Source organism: Delphinapterus leucas, chromosome 15 (genome assembly GCF_059928025.1).
Source record: "Delphinapterus leucas isolate spDelLeu-1000000601 "Yukka" chromosome 15, BTC_Dleu_Yukka2, whole genome shotgun sequence".
NCBI lineage: Eukaryota > Metazoa > Chordata > Mammalia > Artiodactyla > Monodontidae > Delphinapterus > Delphinapterus leucas.
The window spans coordinates 5,473,235-5,495,460 of record NC_143143.1 but is presented as its reverse complement, the minus strand read 5'-3'; the positions used below and the strand labels follow the sequence as shown (position 1 = coordinate 5,495,460).

The following is a 22,226-nucleotide window of genomic DNA, read 5'->3' as shown; positions in this document are numbered from 1 at the left end:
CCCATTCATGTGAGTCTCCTGCGTGCCCCTCCCCATCCCAGCCCTCACTCCCCCCATTAATCACTATCCTCAATTTGTATTAATCATTCCTTTCCTTTAATGTTTTCCACGTGTGTATGTATCTCTAAACACATACTATAATATACTATATACGTTAAATTGCATATTCTCATGTTTAAAAAACATGTTTATATACATAGAAGTGCTGACAGTTGTAGTCTCCAAATTATGGGTGACTTTCAATTTCCTTCTTGTCCTTTTCCGTATTTTCCAGGCTTAGAGAATGAACATATATTACTTCTGCCGTCAGAAAACAATGGAATACATGCCTGCACATACCTAGATGGTCTCATTGTGAAACAGGAAGCATGCTTGTTTGTGAGGCAAACAAATATCATTTCTGTACTTAATGTCCCTCTGTGACTTACCGTCAAAAAAAGGTTTAGATTTGTTTAACGTGGTAGAGAAGCAAATATTGCTTAAATGAATCTCAGAAATGACGTGCCCCGAGTGGCTGACTGGGTGACCTGTGATGGAGCAGGGACCTTAAAAATCCTGCTCCCCAAAATGAGACCCCTAACCCCCATCTCCCAGGTTCAGCTCTGGGCTCAGCTTCCCGGCACATCTGAAAGCTGCTGTTCTTTCTATGATTTGTCTGCAATTCGAGTCCTGGGTGGTCTCCAGTTTGATTACAGTGACTCACCTCTTTTATTATTAAGGACACGGGCAGTCCTGTATTTTTACTTCTTTGCTGCTGTCAGGGATACTTGCCCACTCAGGGTGAAGGGTTGTGTGGGGCGACAGGCTGGGAGGCTACACTGGGCCCCCCACTCTGTCCACCCTCTCCCCTGACGTGACCTTGGCGGTGCAGCCTCGGAGCCCCAGCTTCCTTCCCTTCAGCACGTAGACTGGGTCTAGAATCTAGAACATCTGCCCTGTACCTGCTTCTGTTTCCCATACTTTTCCTTTGCTTCTTTCTTCTTTCTCAGAGTGATGATGAGCTCGAGGTCACTGGGCCAAACTGCCTGGACCCCCATCCTGGCTCTGCCTCTTGGAGCTGGTGACCCAGTGTAGGCTCTCTGACCTCTCGGTGCCTCCGCTTTCCCGCCTGTGAAATGGACATAAAAAAATAAACCTAACGCAGAAGACTGTGGGGAGAAGTCACCCAGAGCAGCGCCAGCACACAGCGAGCTCTCGGTAAATGTTGCCCTTTTCTCCCCTCGACTGTTTTAGAAGGTATACATTCTTCTTCTCGTATTTTAGCAGTAGATCTTACATTTTTAACATTGATACTTAACCTAATAAGCCTGAAGTTAATTAGCATCTATCTCCAGGACCACGAAAGGCTGCCCTGGATCATCAAGCTGTAGGATGTGTAACACACCTTATACATCCTCATGTGCCTCCCTGGCTCTTCATGATGTATAATATTTTAGTTTCACTTTGTTTTTAAAAATCTTTGACATTAGTCTTTTGTTATTACAAATATTTATTTGGTAGTGAAGAGACTTTTGGATTTTCTCGGGGGGCTTCCCCTGCATTGGCAGCCGCCCTACAGGCCTCAAGATCCACTGGTCTCCCTGCCCTTCACCGCCCACCTATATACACACATGCACACGCACATGCGTGCCTACACACATGGAAACACACACATGTGCACACAAAGATGCCTACAAACGCGCAGGCACACAGACATGAGGCTGCACTCATACACTTGCACACACAGGCACATGCAGACATATGGACATGCACGTGGACACACATGCGTGTGTCTGCACACACTCATGTGCACACAAACATGCACGCGCAACATTGAGGCCTGGTCCCCTGAAGCACCGCCTCTCCTGGATGTCCCCAGTCTCTCCCCTCCATCAGCATCCTGGGTCCCAGTTCCTCAGCATCTTGCTATCTCCTAGGATAAATCCATAGACCAGTGTCTCCCAGGGTGACGTCCCTGAATCACTGTGTCAGAATCACCTCGGGAGTTCAGATTGGAAGAGAATAAAGAGAAATAACAATGAAATGCAATGTGTTCTGGGTAGGATCCTGGGACAGAAAAAGAATATTAAACGGGGGGATGCAAATAGAGTCTGTAATTCAGCTATTGGTATTGTGGCCATGTTAATCCTCGAGTTCCATCACTGTATGATAGGTAAGGTGGTAACTGTAAGGGGAGCTGAGTAAGGGGTATATGGGAACTGTCTGTTCTATTTTTGCAGCTTTTCTGTAAGTTTCAAATTAACTCAAAAAGTGAAAAAAATTATCTTGGGAGTTTTAAAAAATATATATTTCTGGACCCACTGCAGACCTGTGGACTCAGGAGCTCTGGGGGTGGGCTGTAGGTAGTAATATATATATATATAATATATAATATAATATATAATATATATAATATATTATAATAATATATAATTATAATATATAATGTAATATTATATATATATATATATATATATATTTTTTTTTTTTTAGACTAGCAGTCCCCAACCTTTTTGGCACCAGGGACCTGTTTCGTAGAAGACAGTTTTTCCACAGCCAGGTGTGGGTGGGGGATGGTTCAGGCCGTAATGCGAGCAACGGGGAGCAGCAGGTGAAGCTTCGCTCTCTCGCCCGCCGCTCACCTCCCACTGTGCAGCCCGGCTCCGAACAGGCCGTGGACCGATACCGGTCCACAGCCCGGGAGTTGGGAACCCCAGTTTTAGATTATATCTCCAAATAGTCATATTCTGAAGTTTTGGGGTTAGGACTTCAACAAATGAATCTGGGGAGTTGGGACACAATGAAGTCCATAATGATCAGACCCCTGCAGACCCCCTGGCAGTTCCCCAGGGCACACGGGTCCCACTCTGGGCACAGTCCCAGAGCAGCAGAACCCCCAGAACCACGCAGGCTGTGCAGAGGGGCAGCCACACAGAACACCCGCGTCCACTCCCAGGCCCCCACCCTGGTAGGGTCGACAGTGGCAGGAAGATCCATCCATGGGCCAGCCTCGCCCTGGGCACCTAGGAAGGGCCAGCCAAGGGCCAGGAGCAGAGAAGAAGATGGGAGAGGGTGGAGGGAAGGAGGCCACAGGCACTGGGAGCTGGGCTAGCAGCTGCTCTCCGGGAAGCTACGCGATTAACAAGCATTCAGGGGACACTTTCTGTTCCGTGAGAGCTGAGAACCACACATACTCACCCATAGGGCCAACCAGGGCTGAGTGCACTAGGCCAGCACTGGCCAAGAGAACTTTCTATGATGATGGAAGTGTTCTGTATCTGTGCTACCCGATACTGAGGCTGTTGAGGACTTGAATGTGGCTAATTTGACTGAGGGACTGAATTTTAACTTTAATTTTAATATAAAGAGCCACATGTGGCTGGTGGCTGGTGACCGACATGCAGCACTCAGCCCCGGCCCCTTCCTCCACTGTGTACAAACTACAGCCTAACATTTATTTTTTAGATTGATTTAATTTATTTATTTTAGTTTTTGGCTGCGTTGGGTCTTCGTTGCTCCACATGGGCTTTCTCTAGTTGCAGCGAGTGGGGGCTACTCTTCATTGCGGTGTGAGGGCTTCTCATTGCGGTGGCTTCTCTTGTTGCAGAGCACAGGCTCTAGGCGCACAGTCTTCAGTAGTTGTGGCATGCGGGCTTCAGTAGTTGTGGCACACGGGCTTCAGTAGTTGTGGCTCATGGGCTCTAGAGTACAGGCTCAGTAGTTGTGGAGCACAGGCTTAGTTGCTCCGCGGCATGTGGGATCTGCCCGGAACCAGGGCTTGAACCCATGTCCCCTGCATTGGCAGGCAGATTCTTAACCACTGCACCACCAGGGAAGCCCCAGCCTAACATTTTAACCTCAGCCTTCAACACCCAAACGCAGAGTGGTGACCAGGACCAGGCAAGCCATGGGGCCTTTGGATAGAGGGAGAGACTTGCAGGCACTTACTGAAACGTGCCTCCCTCCCCAACTATCAGGATGGATGGCAAAAAGGAGTCTTCTGTGAGTAGCTGTCCAAACTAAAACAGGCCATAGATGCGTTGCAGGTTGAGGCTCCAGGATCCAAATACCCAGGCCCTTTTGGATCAGGTAGGAACATTTTACTCCCCTTCTAGGGCCAGCAGCCACAGCACTGGGTCCCTGCTACTCTGAAACCAGACTGGAATTCACATCCAAGTGGAGCTGCTCTAGAGAGGGCAGCCCAGGGCTACATGAATAATGGATGATCCACACTGCCTGCTCTGAGAGGCCTCTCTCCCTTCCAGGATCCCGGAACCCTGAAGGAGGGGACACCCTCCTTTCTCATCCACGGCAGGGCTGGCCCAGGCCAGAGCCTGAGAGGGGTCGTCGGGGCAGGCTTTGTCCCAGCCCCAGCACAGACCTCTGCCCTCCAGGATTGGACAGCAGAAGGGCCTCCCTGGCCCTCCACATCGGCTGCATCTGGGATTTGGAATTCAGGAGCCCCATGACTGGCCCCGAAGATGGCTTCCCACCCCCCTGGAAGGTGCAAGCTAGCTGGAACCATCCAAATCCCCTATGGGGTCAACAAAGAGGCCAGGAAAGCAGCACGGAGCCTGGGCTGGGAGCCAGGAGGGCAGAGACCACCCCCAGCCTGGGAGTCCTTGGTGGGAGCTGGGACTCACCACACTGGCCTGCCTGTCACCTTTACTAAGAGTGGTGGTGCCATCTTTGGTTAGAGAGCCTGTGGTCTAGAGAGGACAGTCTGAGAAGGACTGGGACATACAGTAGTGTCTTAGAGCAGACCTGAGATGAGGTGACCCCAGACCCCAGGAAGCACCCACCCAGTGGGTGGGACTGAGGCAAGGCAGGTGTTTTGGACTGAATTGTGTCCCCCTCAAAATTCATATGTGGAAGCCCTAACCCCCAATGTGACTGTGTTTGGAGACAGGGCCTTTAGGGAGGTAATTAATGTTAAGTGAGGTCATAAGGTGAGGCCCTAATCTTATAGGTCTGGTGTCTTTATGTTATGGAGTCCAAGCTCATTGCTCACCACACGACAGACCAATAAATCAAGAGACTAGTTTTTGGGGCAAGGAATAGCAACTTTATACAGAAAACCAGCAGACCAAGAAGATGATGGACTAGTGTCCCAAAGAACCATTTTACCCAAGTTAGAATTCAGGCTTCTTTTATGCTAAAAGGAGAGTGGGTGTGGCTGGTCGTTGCACACTTCTTGGTGCCAGAATCCTTTGTTCTTGCTGCTGTCCAGGGAGGTCAGGTCACAGTGTTCCTGTAAACCCCCAACAAGACAAGTGTTATTCTCTGTTCAGCAACTTTTTGTCTCTGTATGAATGGAAAAGTGCTATACCTTGAGAATGTATATTTCAGGCTATAGGCAACTGGTAGCAAAAGGTTAAAGTAAAAAGAAACAGATCCAATGTGGACTCAGATTTGTTCTTCCCTAGTACACTTACAATAACTCTCCCTCCCAGCAGCACCCTTAGCACAGAGAAGAGGCCACATGAGGACACAGTGAGAAGGCAGCTGTCTGCAAGCCAGAAAGAGAGGCCTCACCAGACACCAACCCTGCTGACAACTTGATCTCAGACTCCCAGACTCCAGAACTGTGAGTACATAAATTTCTGTTGCTTAAGCCACTTAGTCTGTGGTGTTTGCTGTCAAGCCAGTTGCCCCTGTGGGCAATGGAGGTTGGCCTACTGAAGAACTCTCTGGAATGTGGCACAGGCCAGAGTCACCCACCTGAGAGGACAGGGGAAGCTCTGGCAGTCACTGGGTGAGGGTGGCCCTCAGGAGGCGATCATGCCCAGCTGTGAGCCGCTTCAAGGAAAGCCTCCAGGCAGGCGGGAAGTGCGGATGCTGTCAGCTGGCTCTCAGGCTGGAGTCCACTGAGAAGTATATCCCAGGGGGTCTGGGCCGCTCTGCCCAGCAAAATCTGCATCTGGCAGCCTGGTTAACTTGGGAGCCTGGTGAGAATTACGATGCACAAATGGCCTGGCTGAGAGAGTCTAACAAGGAGGCTGAGTTAGTGGGGGGTGAGGCACCCAGGCTCGAGCAACAGTGGGAAGCTGTTACGAGCTCAGGGCAGAGGGACCAAGTGATGGGAGCCCAGAGGGCAGGGAGCTGTAGGGGCACTGCCAGGCAGGAGGAGAAGGCCAGAGGCACAGCCAGGCGGGGTGGCGGGGTGATAAATACCCCAACCTCTCCTCCCACGTTGGCTTAGGCCACAGAGCGGATGAACCATGGCAGTGGTGTGCTGGTAAATGTTTAACAACCGGCTCTCTGGTATAGGGGAGCCCTGATGTGTAGCATCTGTCAATTTCTGTGATGAATATACTTCCACCAAGACCTGTTAAACGCTGCCAAAAGGTTGGCGCAAACTGTCCTGAGTTTTCTTAGATTCTGCATGTGTCTATTTGGCATCTATTAATCATGGGGCCAAACTAATAGTCAAATTGTTTACACCGCCCCTGTGGTCTAGCTTTCACGGGCATGCGAAAATCATATTACAAACCTTCTAACAATCCCAAGTCCAGACCCCCAACCATCTCCTTTATCTAACTCTCACCCACCAACCCAGTACTTCCTCTGCCCTAAATCACCAGACGTCTAGAGACCACCCTGTAGCTCAGACCCTGCCACCATTATTCAAACTAGCCAATCCTAGGCTGTTCCCCGGCCCTGCCTTTCCCCCGAGGATCGCAATAAAGGATGTGGCCTGTGCTTTCCCCTTCCTCTTGCTTCTGCCTCCTGACTCTGGTGCTTTCCCACCGGGCCCTGCATGGATGTGTGCCTCTGTTCCAGGGGAAATGTGAGTAACAATAAACTTCCTTTTAATGGCATTATCCTCACCCTGTTGTCACTCAGTCAGCTTTATAATTTAAGACCTGGCACAGGTCACAGACCCACGGGACAGCGAGGTCACAGAAGCCAATAAAGCAAAGAAAAGGCTTTTCAGAAAGGAGGTAACGGCCAAGCGTGCTGGACGCTGCCAAGAGCACAGCGAGGTGACCGGAAATGCCCGTTCATTCTGGACACCCACTCGGAGGTGACTTTGTCGTGAGTGATTTCGGCGGGGGCAGCAGACGGCGGGCGCGGAGAGGGATGGATTCAGTGAGGGCAGGGAGCTGACCGAGAGTCTGTGCTCTGACAGGGAGCCCAGAAACAGGGCCGAGCTGGGAGGAGAGGGGAGGTCAAGGCAGGGTTGTGTAAGCTGGGAGATGCTTATGCACATTTGCAAGCTGGCAGGAAGAGCCTGGGAGGGAGGGCGGGGTTGCAGGTCCCCCCTTCAGTGCCTTCCCACACAGGCTGTGCTGAAGCTCCCCTGAAGACCATGAATAAATGATTAAAGATCGACATCGATCCACAGACCTGAGGCCCATTTTATTTCTGACTCCTGTCTTTCCAGTGGTTGCTCTGAATGGATATTAAGAAGGCAACCCCTGGACCCTAATAACAATATCAGCCTCCCTGCACTTGTGAAACTCTTGAAACCCATTTCCCAATGTCCTTTTCCAGCTGGTGGCTCTTCTCACCCTGGCCATGGCCCATTTGCAGAGAAGGGTGGGGCAGTGGCCTGTCCCCACTGCTGCCCTAATTCTGGCTGGCAGGAGCTGGTGGGAGGCGGGGAGAGGGATCGCAGAAGGATGGGGCTAGATGGAGAGATCGTCTGTAACAGCCAGAGATCCTTTGTCTCGAGGAAATTTGGACACTTTTGACAAGAGGCTTTTTTCTTTTTTTTTCAGAGTATGTCTTCGAGAAGGTTTCTCTTCAAAAGACCAGGGCACGTCTGAGGCATTCTCTTTCCCCCCCCACCCCCCACCCCCGCACTATAAGGCCATAAATTTCCCTCCCTAATCTCCTCTCCTGCTCTGTGAGTTACAGCAGCTCCTGAGTCATTTATTATTCATCATTATCACAGTGACACATCCAGCCATCTAATTCATTGTCTCCCAGCGCTAACTTCATCTCCTTCCTTGAATACTCACCTGGCTGGAATCTCTTCTGACAAACTCCTGGCACCACTCTGGCATTATCTTCCCCCAAACAGGCACGATCCTTTTAGAACTTTATTGGCGATCTCTTAAAAGAGCCCTTCAGAAACAGTCGGGGCCTCAGTGTATCACGGATCACTTAGCACTTAGGGAGGACAAATGAGGACTCAGCGTGACTGCCTGTTCTCGCTGTACTGCCAAGGAAATTCAAGGCGCCACCTCCGAGGTCTCCCCGGGGCCAGGGAAGGCATCCAACATGTCCCCTGGCTCATAAGTGACTCCACTGACTGCCTCATCCGTGGACTGTCTGGGGAGGGTGGAGGATGAAGCCAGCGTCCTGGATTCTCACAGGTGGGCTGGGAAGGGCTGTGTGTTCTCAGATCCCCTCCTGTCGCCCCACAGCTGGTTCCCACCCAAGTGATGCCCCCAAACTTCACCCCATCAAAACCTGCCCTCCCTATTTATTTCTGTTCCTTTTAGGGACCTGCCTCTGCTCGCTGACCTAAGGCAATGCTGTCCTGTTGAACATTCTGCGATGATGGAGGATGATATTCTCCATCTGCACCATCCAGTATGGTGGCCACTGGCCACGCGAGGCTCTTGAGCACTTGCCATGTGGCTCACGCAATCGAGAACTGCATTTTTAATCTCATTTAATTTTAAGTTAACATTAAATAGCCACACATGGCCAGTGGTGACCAGTTGGAGAGGCAGGTCTAAGGGGGAGGGGGGACTTATCTGTTCATCCAGCACATGACTTTCCCGGAAAACAGTCCAACTAACACCCACCAAGTTCCTGCCACATGCTGGGCTGTGGGCTGGGTGTGTTCTGTTCATTGTCTCACTTCATTGTCGTGACAACCAGGTGAGGTAGGTACCATTATATCCCATTTTACAGACGATAAGACTGAAGCTGGGGGAAGGTAAGCCAAGTGGCTAAGAAGGGATTCAGAGGTTGGCAGTCCAAGAGGGTGTCTAGGGGAATGTGGGCAGGCTTTCTCCACCACGCGGGGTCCCTGTGATAGGCTTGGCTCCCAGACTGTCTCACCTCGCTGGGTCTCCTGAGGAAGGTGTTGCTGGATGAAAAGCAGAGATACATCATTTTAGCAGGATCACACAGATTCCCACTGCATGCACATGTGAAAAGTGTAGCCTCTTTATTCCTCTATAAGGTAATCTGATCTTCCTCCCAGACCCCCTTGTAGCTGGAGGAAGGGGAAGGGAAGAAGAAAACAAAATTTCGTCCAATTTTGTAAACACGGCATCCTTCCATAATCTAAATAGTCTCTGTAGTCACTTCAGGGTTTCTCTGCCCTCGGGTCCCCAGAAGTCCCCCTCACCCTTCAAGGTGGTATCTGGCTAATGTGGACGGTGGGTAGTTTTATGACCTTGTAGCCCCAGGGGAAAGGGGCCCTGGACTCTATCGCATCCTCAGATGAACATGTGGCCGGTGTCTGCTAAGAAGAACTGGTTACGTAATTCTCAGGGCTCAGAGCCAAAGGAAAATGTGGGGCACTTGGTTCAAACACTGCTATGCATTTCAAGATGGTGACAGCAGAGCATTAAACCAAGCATATGCCCTTCTGAGCACAGGCCTTGTGGACTGCACAGGCCACACGCCCACAAAGCTGGCCCTGCTCCCAGGGTCTGTGTGCAGACCTGCCACTTGTGAGGGTCCATCGCTGGGTGAAGGGGTGAAGGAGGTCTGTTCTCCTGGGGCCTGGTCAGAGCTGCAGTCGACCCTGACCTTTCTCGCCTCTGGGAGGGGTGCTGTGCCCCATCCCCGACCAGGGCCCAGGAGGTCAGGCCTGCAGCCCACGTATCCCTGCCCACAGGTCCCAACCCCAGGTCAAGGCAGAAGTCCAGCTTCCTCATCCTTCTCAAGGGAGTGTATTTCTGGTTCCACCCACGTCACATAACAGGGGCACTTGGAGGAGGGGGACTCAGGGCTTTCCCTCTTCCTACCAGCTGGGGCAGGGCCGCCTGGGAGGCCACCTCCCCCCTTCCCAGATCCTGAAAAGAAAGTGAAACAGAAGCCCCTGTGTAATGCTCCCACCCATGTGCACCTCCAGTACCAGGAGAGGCGTGTATGAATGACACAGCTCAGCTCCCTGTGCCCACGCCCCACTTCCTGCAAAAGCCACTGGGCTTGAAGGGGCAGATTTTCCTGATTCAGACCACCAGGCCTGCTTCTAGATCTACTAAAGGAGGAGCTAAAGTATTTCCAGAATTCTTACCTCTCTTGACCTAATCTGTATCTTGCTGCAGACTTGAAAATCCTATTTCATGCATCATATTAACTCTCCTCCTGTTTGCAGAGCTGCTGTAATGGCCTCAGTCCCCTACCCTGCCTCCCAAGAGACTGAAGCGGCTTTGTGTTCACATCCTAGGAGTCTTGAGCGGTCAGCAGACCAATTTCATGAAGTCAAGGGCCGGAAGGAGAGGAGGCGTGGCCCGTGGTACACACGCTATATGGAGACCTCCCTGCCTGTGTGGGTTCCCTGTGCTGGAGGCGGCAGGATGGGAGATTCAGAGTCTTCCCCTTCTCAGGTCAGATCTGAAAGAGGAACAGGTGTGAATTTAGCAAAGGTGAGTGGAGATGAGCAGGTGCACGGAAAGGGGGCGGGGGCACATGGTGAGGCGTGGGCAGGTACCTGCCCTGTCTTAAAGGAGCGGCCATCAGCTCTGGCTCACATCTGTCGCAGGAGGAATGCCCACCCACTAATGTTTTTATGGATTTTTATGCGTTTAATGTTGACAAATTATTCCAAATTTTAAAAAAAATCATAAAACAATGTGCGTACATCAGGTAGGAACCAAACAAAGCATGTTTTCTGGCTGAATCTAACCACTAAAAGAATAGAAGAAAGACTGGATTCTGGGAATTGGGGCATGGGATTAGGCCATCAGGGCAGATCTTACAGGGTTATAGTTGTATTCTGGGAGAGATGTATTCTCACTACTTGGAAACTGTGACATGGTCTTAAACAGGGTAAAGGCGCCTCCAGTTTTGCATTGTGAAGAGACCCCACTGGTTGGCACATGGAGCCTGGGTTGAAGGGGAGAAAGTACCCTTGGGAAGGCCATTTAGGAGAGAGTTAATAAGGCAGGAGCAGTGAGCAAGGAGAGATATTTAGAAGGTAACATTGATGGGACTTAGAGATAGACAATCATTAAATAAGCCAATAGTTTATTCCCTGGCACAGTCCAAAACTATACGTTAAAATCAATGCCAGAATTCATTGATATATACACACTACCAAATGTAAAATAGATAGCTAGTGGGAAGCAGCCTCATAGCACAGGGAGATCAGCTCGGTGCTTTGTGACCACCGAGAGGGGTGGGATAGGGAGTGTAGGAGGGAAATGCAAGAGGGAGGGGATATGGGGATATATGTATACATATAGCTGATTCACTTTGTTATACAGCAGAAACTAACACAACATTGTAAAGCAATTATACTCCAATAAAGATGTTAAAAAAAAAATCAATGCCAGAATTGACAGGTATGTCGATCAACGGGAACTCTCATTCCTGGCTGACGGGAATGTACAATGTACACCCACCTTGGATTTCAGTCTGACAGTTTCCTTAGAAAGTTAAGGATACACTTGCCATATAACCCAGTCTTTTCACTCTTAGATGTTTACCCAAGAGAAATGAAATCTTGTGTCCACACAAAGTCTCATACACCTGTCTATAGCAGCTTGGTTCAAAATAGCCAAAGCTGGAAACAATCAAAATGTCCATCAATGAGTGAATGGATAAAGAAATTGTGGTATATCCATTCAGTGGAATACTACTCAGCAAGAAAAAGGAACAAACTGTTGATATATAACAGTGTGAATGACTCTCAAATCACTAAACGGAGCGAAAAAAAAAAATTCATACTGTATAACTTCATGACTTCATACTGTATAACAGTTCTGTGGCTTTTTTAAAATGGATTTTATTTTGGTAACAGAAGCTTTTATTTCCAAGTCTTCTTTATATAAAATTCTTAAAAAATGTAGAGTAATCAAAAGATTGATCAGTGGTTGCCTGGGGATAGGAAGGGGAAGGATGAATTACAAAGGAGCATGAGGAAACTTGGGAGGGAGCATGATGGAAATGTTTATCTTGAGTATAGTGATGGATATATAAATATATATGTCAAAATGGATCAAATGGTACACTTTATGTAGGGTTTCACATACTTCAATTATACCCAAATAAAATTGGGGAAAAAAAATTAACTCAAGGAACTGGAATAAAACATTCCTAGAAGGGAGAGTCCCACCTCCACACTGGCCCTGCATTTCCATGTCTTTTAAGCCAACTCTTATTTTAGATAGAAAAGAAAAAGAAGGGGAAAAAAGACACCAAAGTGAGATATTGCTTTACAAAGGTGTTGGAAATACATTAAACACTAAGATGTTACCATAATAAATTAAACGAATAATTTCAGGTCTGTCTTGCCACATATTTTAAAATATTTAAAATTAACAAGGGCAGAGAAAGCTAATGTTGAGCCAATAATTTTAATGAATATATCCCATTATGTTCTAATGAGTGGCTTTTTTAAAATGGATTTTATTTTGGTAACAGAAGCTTTTATTTCCAAGTCTTCTTAAAGGAGCTTTCCTATTACATATTTTTAAAGTACAATTGGAAGAGAACAGTCCGTTTTAAATCATTATATTACCGTGTGACCACAGGGCAGAGGCTTGGAAGTTAGCCGATTCTTAGGTTGATTCCCAGTTCTGTTTCTTGTTTATTCTGAGGCCTTGAACAGTCCCTGTGCCTGCAGAGCCTCAGTTTCCCCATTTGTAATGTGGAGGTAATGACCCCTCACCTCCAGGTGGCACAACATGCTATAGAGTCTGAACATGGATTTCTTCTCTATACAGGAGTAGCTGATAATTATTAGATTTTATACTCAGTCCTAAAACTGCTATCTCCCAAAAGGATATTCAAAGCGAGAAAACTGTAATGCTCGCTCCCTTCATTCAAGTCTGAATGTTGATCATACAATGAACTGGACCCTTCTGGATGCATCCTAAACCATTCTCAAAATAATCCCTCTTTCCGTTCCTCACCCGCCAGGCAGCTGAGCTGCAACTTGACAAAACATGAGGCTAGTCCTCTTTTACAGCCAGACATTCATCTGCAGGCTCCTTGGCATACCAGTCCCTCCAAGTTATTTTATTATTTCCAAGAAACCGTAACTGAGCCTTTTTATATACCTTCTGTTGTCATAGGAGCGATCACACATAAAGCATGTCAACCAAGGAGGAGAAAGTCATCTTTCATCTAGTTTACTGTTTCCTTGAGACAGCCACTCTCTGGGTCTGGTCAGTTGGCATCTTTGATGGGGTTATTGAACACGGCTTTTCAAATAAAGAAAACCTGGAGAACGTGGGAGGTCCTTTTTTTGGTCAGTTCAGCCCAGGGTTTGGGGTAGAAGGAAGCTTCTCTCACCACGTGGGGGTCTGGTGGGCCCCATGCAGGCCTGCAGCTGGTCCTGGGCTCGCGCAGCCAAGGTGCTGAGCTTGGCCTAGATGCTAAGCACAGAGACAGCTGTGCTGGCTCTCAGCCACCTTTCCCTCTGTGGCTCCCCTTCCTGTGGTTTCAGAACAGGACCCCAACTCCCTGTCCGAGCTCAAGGTTTCCTCCCCGTTTTCCTGTCACATCTCCTTGTTCCAAAGAGGCAGATCTCAGTTTCCCAGTCTTTAAAATGGGGATAGAAACAATGCCAGCATGAATTTTTTGCCTTTCATTTGTTTTTTGTTGTTTTGTTTCATTTATTTATTTATTTATGGCTGCGTTGGGTCTTCGTTGCTGTGCACGGGCTTTCTCTAGTTGCCGTGAGCGGGGGCTACTCTTCGTTGCAGTGTGCGGGCTTCTCATTGCAGTGGCCTCTCTTGTTGTGGAGCACGGGCTCTAGGCACGCGGGCTTCAGTAGTTGTGGCTCGCGGGCTCTAGAGCGCAGGCTCAGTAGTTGTGGCGCACGGGCTTAGTTGCTCCACGGCATGTGGGATTTTCCCAGACCAGAGCTCGAACCCGTGTCCCCTGCATTGGCAGGCGGATTCTTAACCACTGCACAACCAGGGAAGTCCCTTTCATTTGTTAATAAGGATTAACTCAGACGGTGGCATGAACACGGCTGGTAAATTACCCAGAGGTGAGCCGCTGCTGTTACTAACGTTCCTCCTTCTTGTCAGGAGCCGCTAGCTCGCCCCTTCCCGCCCCAGGCCCGGCGACGTGCACATCAACAATCCTTGTTTGCAGACTGCATGCTGCAGAAGCACTCCTGCAGGGAGCCTCCTCGACCCCAGAATCGTTCAACGACTCAGGAGCGCCAGGCTTCCCCCAGGCATCTCCTGCCTTCCTGAAGGGACACCCCGAATCCCCCAAAAGTTCTGAAAAGTAATTTCAGTCTCATTTATTCTGGAAACAAACAACGGCAGAGGGAGAAGGAAGATGATGAGCAGAATTAAAGGACAAAGCAGAGGGGGACCCAAGGTACCTGGGGTTGGGGAGAGTGAGGGAGGGGGTGTGAGGCGGGTGCAGCGACCCCACACTCGGTGCAGACTGGGACAGCCAGGTGAGGGGTGCAAGAGGAGTGGTGCTGGGGCGTGGTCAAGGCGGGGCCAGGGTGGGCGGGGCCCACGGGAATGGGGCCTGGATGCACAGGTCAGGAGTAAGGGGAGGATGGGGAGGGGATGGGGCGGGGCAGGGTCCAGCTGGGACTACATCTTCCAGGATGACTGAGTTATCCAGAAAAAGAAACAAGGGGAAGAACATATCAGATGGAGACAACAGCATATCCACATGTAATGGGTTGAACTGTGTCCCCCAAAATTTTATATGTTGCAGTCCTAACCCCCAGCACCTCAGAATGTGCCTATATGTGGAAATAGGGTCCTTGTAGATGTAATTAGTTAAGATGAGGTCATTAGTGTGGGCTCTAGTCCAATATGACCTGTGTCCTTATATGGGGAAAATGTGGACCCAGGGACAGTCACACCAGGAGATGCCATGGGAAGGTACACGGGGAGAAGACGGCCATCTACAAGCCCAGGAGAGAGGCCTAGAACAGATCCTCACAGCCCTTGGAAGGAACTGACCCAGCCCACACCTTGTTCTTGGACTTCTGGTCTCCCGAACTGTGAGACAATAAATGTATGTTGTTTAAGCCATCCCACCTGTGGTACTTTGTTACAGCAGCTCTAGCAAATTAATACACAAACTAAGTCACAGAGACCCAAAAATGTGTGGTGAGGGGAGAGTGTAGACAATTTGTAGCAAAGTAGGAAGTAGGAATGGGGGCAGATGAAGCTCTGGAGGAGGGGGGCTCAGAGTGCCACGTTTAGGAGTTTGAGGTTTATCTTTGGTCAGTGGAGAGGCATGGAGGCCTTCAAGTTGGGAACGAAGGTGGTCAGTTTGGTCTTTAGAAGATTCACCCTGGCTGCAGAGTGGAGGAGACTGCCACAGCCATGTGAGCAAGAGACGAAGTTCCAGGGCAGGGAGTAGAGAGAAGAGAGCAGCCCCAGGAGAGTGTAGGCATTCTCATCCACAGGACTCCACAGGGGCCAGCAGGGTGGGGTGAGGAATGTATCACTTTGCTCAGGATGACTTAACAAAGTCCACGGACTGGGCAGCTTCAATAACAGACATTATTTTCTCCCAGTTCTGGAGGCTGGAAGTCCAAGATCAAGGTGTCAGCAGGGTTGATGTCTTCCGAGGCCTCTCTCCGTGGCTTGTAGATGGCCGTCGTCTCCCCGTTTCTTCACGTGATCTTCCTTCTCTGTGTGTCTGTGTCCTAATCTCCTCTTCTTATAAAGACCCCAGTCCTATTGGGTGAGGGCCCACCCATATGACCTCGACTTAATATTTTTTTCAATTCAAATGTACATTTATTGAGCCCACATTAAATGGGACCCGGTTAAGAAATGTCCCTCTCCTCATCTGTGTACAATGCCCTGCTGTTTCTCCTTGGCTCAGCACATCCTGTTTCACTAGTCTTCCACAAACATGCAGTCTTCCAGAATGGAGACTTCTGGACAGAAGTTCAGAATCTTCTCAGAAGTGATGGGCAGCAGAGTGGTGGTCACAGCTAGTGGAGACCTTGCTTCATTTGAAGCCTGCCTGGAAACAGACTCGGGGCTTCCCGTGGAGGGGCCGCCCAGGCTGGGCTGGCGCTCCGGTCGTGGGCTCCTTGGAATAAACAACACTGACATCTGCATGATCTCTACTCACAAAGTGTAATTGGAATTGGAATTGACTGTTGGCCCCTTGGCTTCTTACCCAAAGCTGAGGGTAGTTGACTCCACATCGGTAGAGAATTCGAAAGCCTGCGTGTGTTCTCCAAACACATATCAGGGGCCGCCTCCAGGGGTGGCATGAGGAAAGTCACAGCCGGGACAAACAGGGCAGAGAAGACCAGGGCCTTCCTGAGTGAACGTGGTGCCAGCGGAAAGCTGGCAGGGGGGGCAGCCCTGGAGCGTGCTGGACGAGCCTTCCGCTGGGCTTGTACAGAAACTTCAGCTCCGAGACCCTGAAAGCAGCATTCCCAGCTGGCTGTCAACCTCATTTTAATGTAATTACCTCTTTAAAGACCCTATCTGCAAATAGAGTCACATTCTGAGTTGCTGGAGGCTAGGACTTCAACATATGAATTGGGAGGATTCGGTATACAATTCAGCCCATAACAAAGGGATACCCACGTTTCTGTGACAGTTTTCACTTCAAACCCATGGCTCATACACACCACTATATATAAAATAGATAACCAACAGGGACCTACTGTATAGCACAGGGAGCTCTACTCAATACTCTGTAATTACCTATATGGGAAAAGAATCTAAAACAGAGTGGATATATGTATATGTATAACTGATTCACTTTGCTGTACAGCAGAAAGTAACACAACATTGTAAATCAACTACACTCCAATAAAAAAAAAAAAAAACCCACAGCTCACTGTGAGACATCAGAGAGCGCCCAGGACAGGCCAGCTGCTCCCCTAGCCTGGCCCTCACAAGGTGACCATTTTCCTTAGGAATGCATTACTGTCTGGGCTTGGCCTTCTCCTGCAGGCTCAAAATCTAATTTCCATTCCTTCGAGTGATATTTATGGCGCTGGCTCTGCACCAGACGTGATTTTGTGGGCATAGTGAATCGTTCCATCTCTCTTGGGGGTGAGCGGGCATGAACCAAGTTCAAAGAAAGTGATAAATAAAAACCATGATGTCGATTTAATGATTTGCCCTGAGAAATACAGTTATCGGATGTGCAGGTTGACAGGACAGCACCCTCTCTCCCTCTGGCAGGCTCTAAGGAGAGCCAGACAACCGTCGGCTGGCCACTTTGGTGGAAAGACCTCCTTCCACACCATCTGCACTCTCCTGTCCGGCAGGCAGGCCTCCAGGAGAATGACTGTGATGCCCACAAATTCACCTGATTAGCCTGGAACCAGAGCAAGGAGAGTGAGGTAAACTCGGGCGGGGGCTCTGGGTCTAGGCAGCCGGAGGCTCCCTCTCCCACGCCACGGATCAGCCTTGGCAGACAACCTGGATGCCAGAGCCAGGATGCCTCCTCCCTGGCCCCAGCTGGACGGCTCTGCCCACAGCTGTCTCCAGGCCCCGGCTTACCAGCCCCTTCTCGCTATGTGATATTTCTCCCAACAGGATATGATTCAATTGGCCAGGTTTCCATCAACTGAAATTGCAAACCCACGCCTGGCTGCCTCTGGGCAGCTGCCCCCAAATCCCGGAGCACAGGAGTCCTGGGTCTTTCCAAATCCTCCTGCCTCTTATTTACTCACAGACCTTGGGTCCCACTGCAGGCAGACCCAGCCAAGGCAGAGATATGACTTTTCTAGGCAGCCTTGTTTTCCAGGGGCAGATTTTCGGTAAAGCTAACAAAGCCCCAGTGTCAGGACCCCTCCTTTGCTTGGGCCCCTGGAAGAGCTGGAAGATGCTGGCAGTCATAGAGTGTTCTAGGTGGGGAGAGAAGTCAGCTTGGATTCAGCAAACATGTCTCGTAAATTGCCTAAAGGCATTGCAGAAGAAAAAGGCCTAGATTCCCAGGGCTCCCGGTACTTGGTGGTGATTTCCTTTTTCACTGTAAATCAACATTTGCTTTCATACCTAAATCCATATTGTATTTATGTATCCTTTCTCTCAAAGAGAATCCCTCAAATGGGCTGAGCGTCAGGCCTCACAAACCTTGGATCCACTCCTGCTGGTTTCTCCTGAGTCCTCATCCGTAGGGTGCTGGGGATGAGGGGCTGTCCCCTGAGACAGGCAGCTCCATGCCTTCCAGACTCACAGGGACACTGCCCAGGAAGTGGGTTGACATCATGAGTCAGAGAAAGATCCTGAGTGTTTCAGCATATGAGCCTTCAGTGTGTAATGGACGTTGGAGCTGAGCTCTGCGCCCCCTGCACCGGGCCCTCCCCCAGGAGACCACCGTGGTTGGGAATACCTGCTTGGCTGGTGTAGCCCTGGGCTTCCTTCACATCACTGAAGGGAGAGACTGACATCTCTCAATAACACATGGCTCACGTTCCCTTCCAGGGACATTTTTCAGCTTTGGAAAAAAAAAACAACAACCTTTGAAAATTCCTTTAAAAGTTAAATCATGGCTTTTGGTGCCTCCCCCTCCAAATCAAAAACATGTATTTTTGCAAACGACAGAAACATCAGACGTCTTCCCTCCGTCATCTGTCTGGCGGACACGTTTTTCGGGACAGGCGCTTGCAAGGCTTAATTTATGTCTCTGTGTGTTTTAAGGAGCTCTGTGCGATCATTCTGATCTGGGAGTTGCCGTGTGGCTCTGCATCTCTCAGTCTGGTCCTTCGTCCTTTCCTCACCTGTGGAGAGTCCGCCCCGCCCTGCACTTTGTTTTGTATCTGTCGGTCCCCTCCCCACCCCACCTCCCTGCAAGCCAGTCCATCTGGGACTGTTCAGGTGCCAGATCCTCCATTCAGGATAAAGTCTCTCACATATGGATGACAGCGCAGGAGGGGCAGTAGCCAGGGCCCCGTCCCCACGTGACCTGGCGGCAGGGCTCTGGACACTGCCAGCTTCACCTCCTCCAGCCTCCATCCATCCTCCCTTTCAGAGTCTGCTCCTCCCCGCAGCCGGAGTCCCTGACCCTTGCCTCCTGAGTGCACAATGGACACCCCTCCCTTTTCAAGAGCTGCACCCTCTGTGTGCAGCCATCACCAGAACTAATGCATGATTCATAGGAGGCTCTTGGCCTGGCAGTGGGCACCAAGGGAGAGGATCATGAGGCCCACAGAAGCACTTTGGTTCAAGGAACATTCTTTCCCTGATGCACATCTGTGCTGCCTGGAAGTGCATTAAAAAGAATCAGATGAGCTGCTACTTCTAAAATAGGTTTTGAATGTGTAAAGTGCCCGGGGAGGGCGGGGGGTGGTGCCGAGCTGACGAGGCGCTGGGGCTTCTTTCCGGCTTTGTCCCTGAAGCACAGGGCACCATGTGCCCTGCAGTGGCCCTCCTGGGCAACTGGGAAGGGGACAGGCCTGCCTCAGCAAGGGCAGGGCCACCGAGGCCTCCAAGCCTCAGCACTCTGCTCTCTCACCAAGTAATGCTTTTTCGGCTCTGTGGCTGTTTCAGGAAGAGGAACGGGTCTCTTATCCTGGCCTAACAAGGAGACCCCCCTAGAGCCTTTGCCAGAGACCCAGAGTCGAGCAAAGCAGCCAAGGGGCCCAACCTCCTGGCTGGTCCCAGCTCCACCACCCACCACCTGGGGGCCTTGGGCAAGTCACCGAGCCTGGAATCAGGAAAAGTGTGCCCTCCTGACTTGAAACTCCCCAGGTGGTATCCCACCGATTTCTGATCTGCTTTTCTCTGTGCAGACCACATACTACAGGATATTCAGAAGGACCATTTGTCCTGGGGACCAGACCTACAGAGCTGCGAGCCAAGGAATTCTGAATCAACAAGGCATGTAAGGCCAGGACTTGGGCACAAGGCACATGCATTAATCATGGCTTCCAGTGGTAAGTGACTGAAATCCCAACACAACTTGGTCTTGCAAAAAGAGGGAACTTATTAGCGTCTACAGGTGAAAGGTGGCTTCAGGCATAGCTGTATCCAGGCACAGAAACAATGTTGTCAAGACTCACTGCTGTTGCAGCCCAGGACTGTGCTTTCCGCTCTGTTGGCTTCACTCTCAGGCAGGCCTGGTCCCCATGGTATCTTCATGGCCTTGCCAGCCCTGTGGAAGACAGTCTCTCTTGTCCAAGGGCTCAGCTAAAGTCTCAGGGCCAGTCGCTGTGACCAGGAAGATGGATTGCATAATAAACTTGGGGATGAGGGGTGTCATCACTACCCAATCCACAAGAAACGGTGGGGGGAGACCCCTAGAGGAAATTCGGAGTCATCAGAAGTCTATGGACAGCATGCTGGGAAAAGAAAAACATTAGGCATCCAACATGGAGTGAAGACAGGGACCCCGTCGCTGTTCTGTGCTCTTTAGACGGATGGAGCCAAGAGTTCATGGCTTGGGGTTTGTTCTCCCTGGTGGTCAGATTAGAGGAGTGGGCATTTGAGCTGAGCTGCCGAGAGTACAAGCTTGCCAGGTGGGCAAGGAGGGAAAAGCATTCCAAGCAGGGGGAACAGCACAAGCAAAGCCATGAGGTGTGAAGATGCAAGGCACATTCATAACCGGTGAGCCGCATCCTTGCAGGCATCATGCAGATGGCAGGGAGCACAGAGTGGGAAGAGCTTTCATCTGGAAGTCAGGCAGACTCAGGTGCAAACCCCAGCTCTGCCACCTGCTCTCTGAGATCTCAGCAGGTCCCTACCCCTCCCTGGGTTCTGGTTTCCTCCTCAGGACACTGATGTGCGCTGGAGATTGAGTCCCTTATGTCACTACTGTTCTCTGTGAGCTTCCACTACCTGGGATATTTGCTGGCTTTACAGTGCCACCTGCTCTACCCACCCACCTCACACACACCCACAGCTGTCACCTGGGCCTTGCCTTCCCTGCTCTACTCCGTAATGCAAAAAACTACACTTCCCAAGCTCACTTGCCCTCTGGCTTCTGGGTAAGTTTGATTAATAGGAGGCACTAGTGCATGAAAAGATGCTCAAAGTCACTAATCATTAAAAAATACAAATCAACAATGAGATATCACCTCACACCCGTGAGGATGGCTGCTATTTAAAAAACAAACAAAGACAAAAAACAAACAGAAAATAACAAGTTGTTGGCAAAGACGTGGAGAAACTGGAACCCTTGTGTGCTGTTGGTGGGGATGTAAAATGGTGCACCTGCCATGGAAAACAGTATGGTGCTTCCTCAGAAAAATCAAACCTAGAATTACAGTAGGATCCAGCAATTCCACCTCTGAGCTTATACAAAAAAGAACTGACAGCAGGACCTCAAAGAGAAATTTGTACACCTCTCTTCATAGTAGCATTATTCACAAGAGCCAAAAGGTTTCGAAGCAACTCAAGTGTCCATCAACAGGTGAATGGATAAACAGAATGTCCATCCATACAATGGAATATTATTCAGCCTTAAAAAGGAAGGAAATTCTGACACATGCTACAACATGGATGAAACTTAAGGACGCCATGCAAAGTGAAATAGGCCAGTCACAAAAAGACGAACACTGAAAGATCATACTTACATGCGGCAGCTAAAGTAAAGGCGGTTGGGGAGAGCGGGGGAGAAGCCGACTAGGAGCTGCAGTTTAATGAGGAGAGTTTCAGTTGTGCAAGATGAAAGCAGTCAGGAGACGGATGGTGGTGACAGTTGCACAACAATGCGAATGTGCTTAATGCCACTGAACTGTACCCTTAAAAATGGTTAAGGTGGTAAATTTTATGTTATGTGTATTTTATCCAAATATTTAAAAATTGGAAAGCAGGATGAAAGAAGCCAGGGTCTGTCCCCCCACTTCTCTGCACGGCTCCTTTTCCTCCACGTCTCTGGCACCTGCTACACAGTCCCTGCCTCTGCAGCCCCAGCTCCCGAGGGTCCGTGGCTCTTGCTGTGACTCCCCCTTCCACCAAATGGCTCCAGATCCCGGGGTCCAGTATAACCACTTCCTCCCTTGGCCTCTCCAGTCCCAGGGATGGTTGTGGCTTCCTGCATTGCTAATCCATGAGTTGCCTCACTTTACCCTTTGGCTTCTCCACTCTCTAATCACTAGAGTAACCAACAAACTCACTCTTTTTTAAAAATACCCACATGGTTTCTCTTTTCCTAACTGGGATTGTCTGTTACACAACCTAATGAATGGCTCATGT

The 22,226-nt window shown here is 49.8% G+C and overlaps 2 long non-coding RNA genes across 5 annotated transcripts in view; one reads left to right on the top strand and one right to left on the bottom strand.

The window, feature by feature from the left end:
• Positions 1 to 4,632: 4,632 nt before the first annotated feature.
• LOC111181903 (uncharacterized) overlaps positions 4,633 to 22,226 on the bottom strand; it is a 57,513-nt gene continuing 39,919 nt past the window's right edge. The window contains exons 3-7 of the long non-coding RNA XR_002646624.3: positions 20,093 to 22,226; positions 10,190 to 18,811; positions 7,947 to 9,028; positions 5,701 to 5,966; positions 4,633 to 5,230 (exon numbers count right to left, since the gene is read on the bottom strand). The exon at positions 20,093 to 22,226 is cut by the window's right edge and continues 15,645 nt beyond it. This is a non-coding gene — a long non-coding RNA (uncharacterized LOC111181903). The remainder of the gene's footprint in view (positions 5,231 to 5,700; positions 5,967 to 7,946; positions 9,029 to 10,189; positions 18,812 to 20,092) is intronic.
• Positions 4,766 to 22,226, top strand: part of LOC111181904 (uncharacterized) — a 24,857-nt gene continuing 7,396 nt past the window's right edge. The window contains exons 1-3 of one of the 4 annotated variants that reach the window (XR_016387745.1): positions 4,766 to 7,017; positions 7,704 to 14,457; positions 17,268 to 22,226. The exon at positions 17,268 to 22,226 is cut by the window's right edge and continues 1,033 nt beyond it. This is a non-coding gene — a long non-coding RNA (uncharacterized LOC111181904). Of the gene's footprint in view, positions 14,458 to 17,267 lie in introns of all 4 variants that reach the window. The other 3 variants (XR_016387744.1, XR_016387743.1, XR_016387742.1) reach the window with 3 other exon arrangements.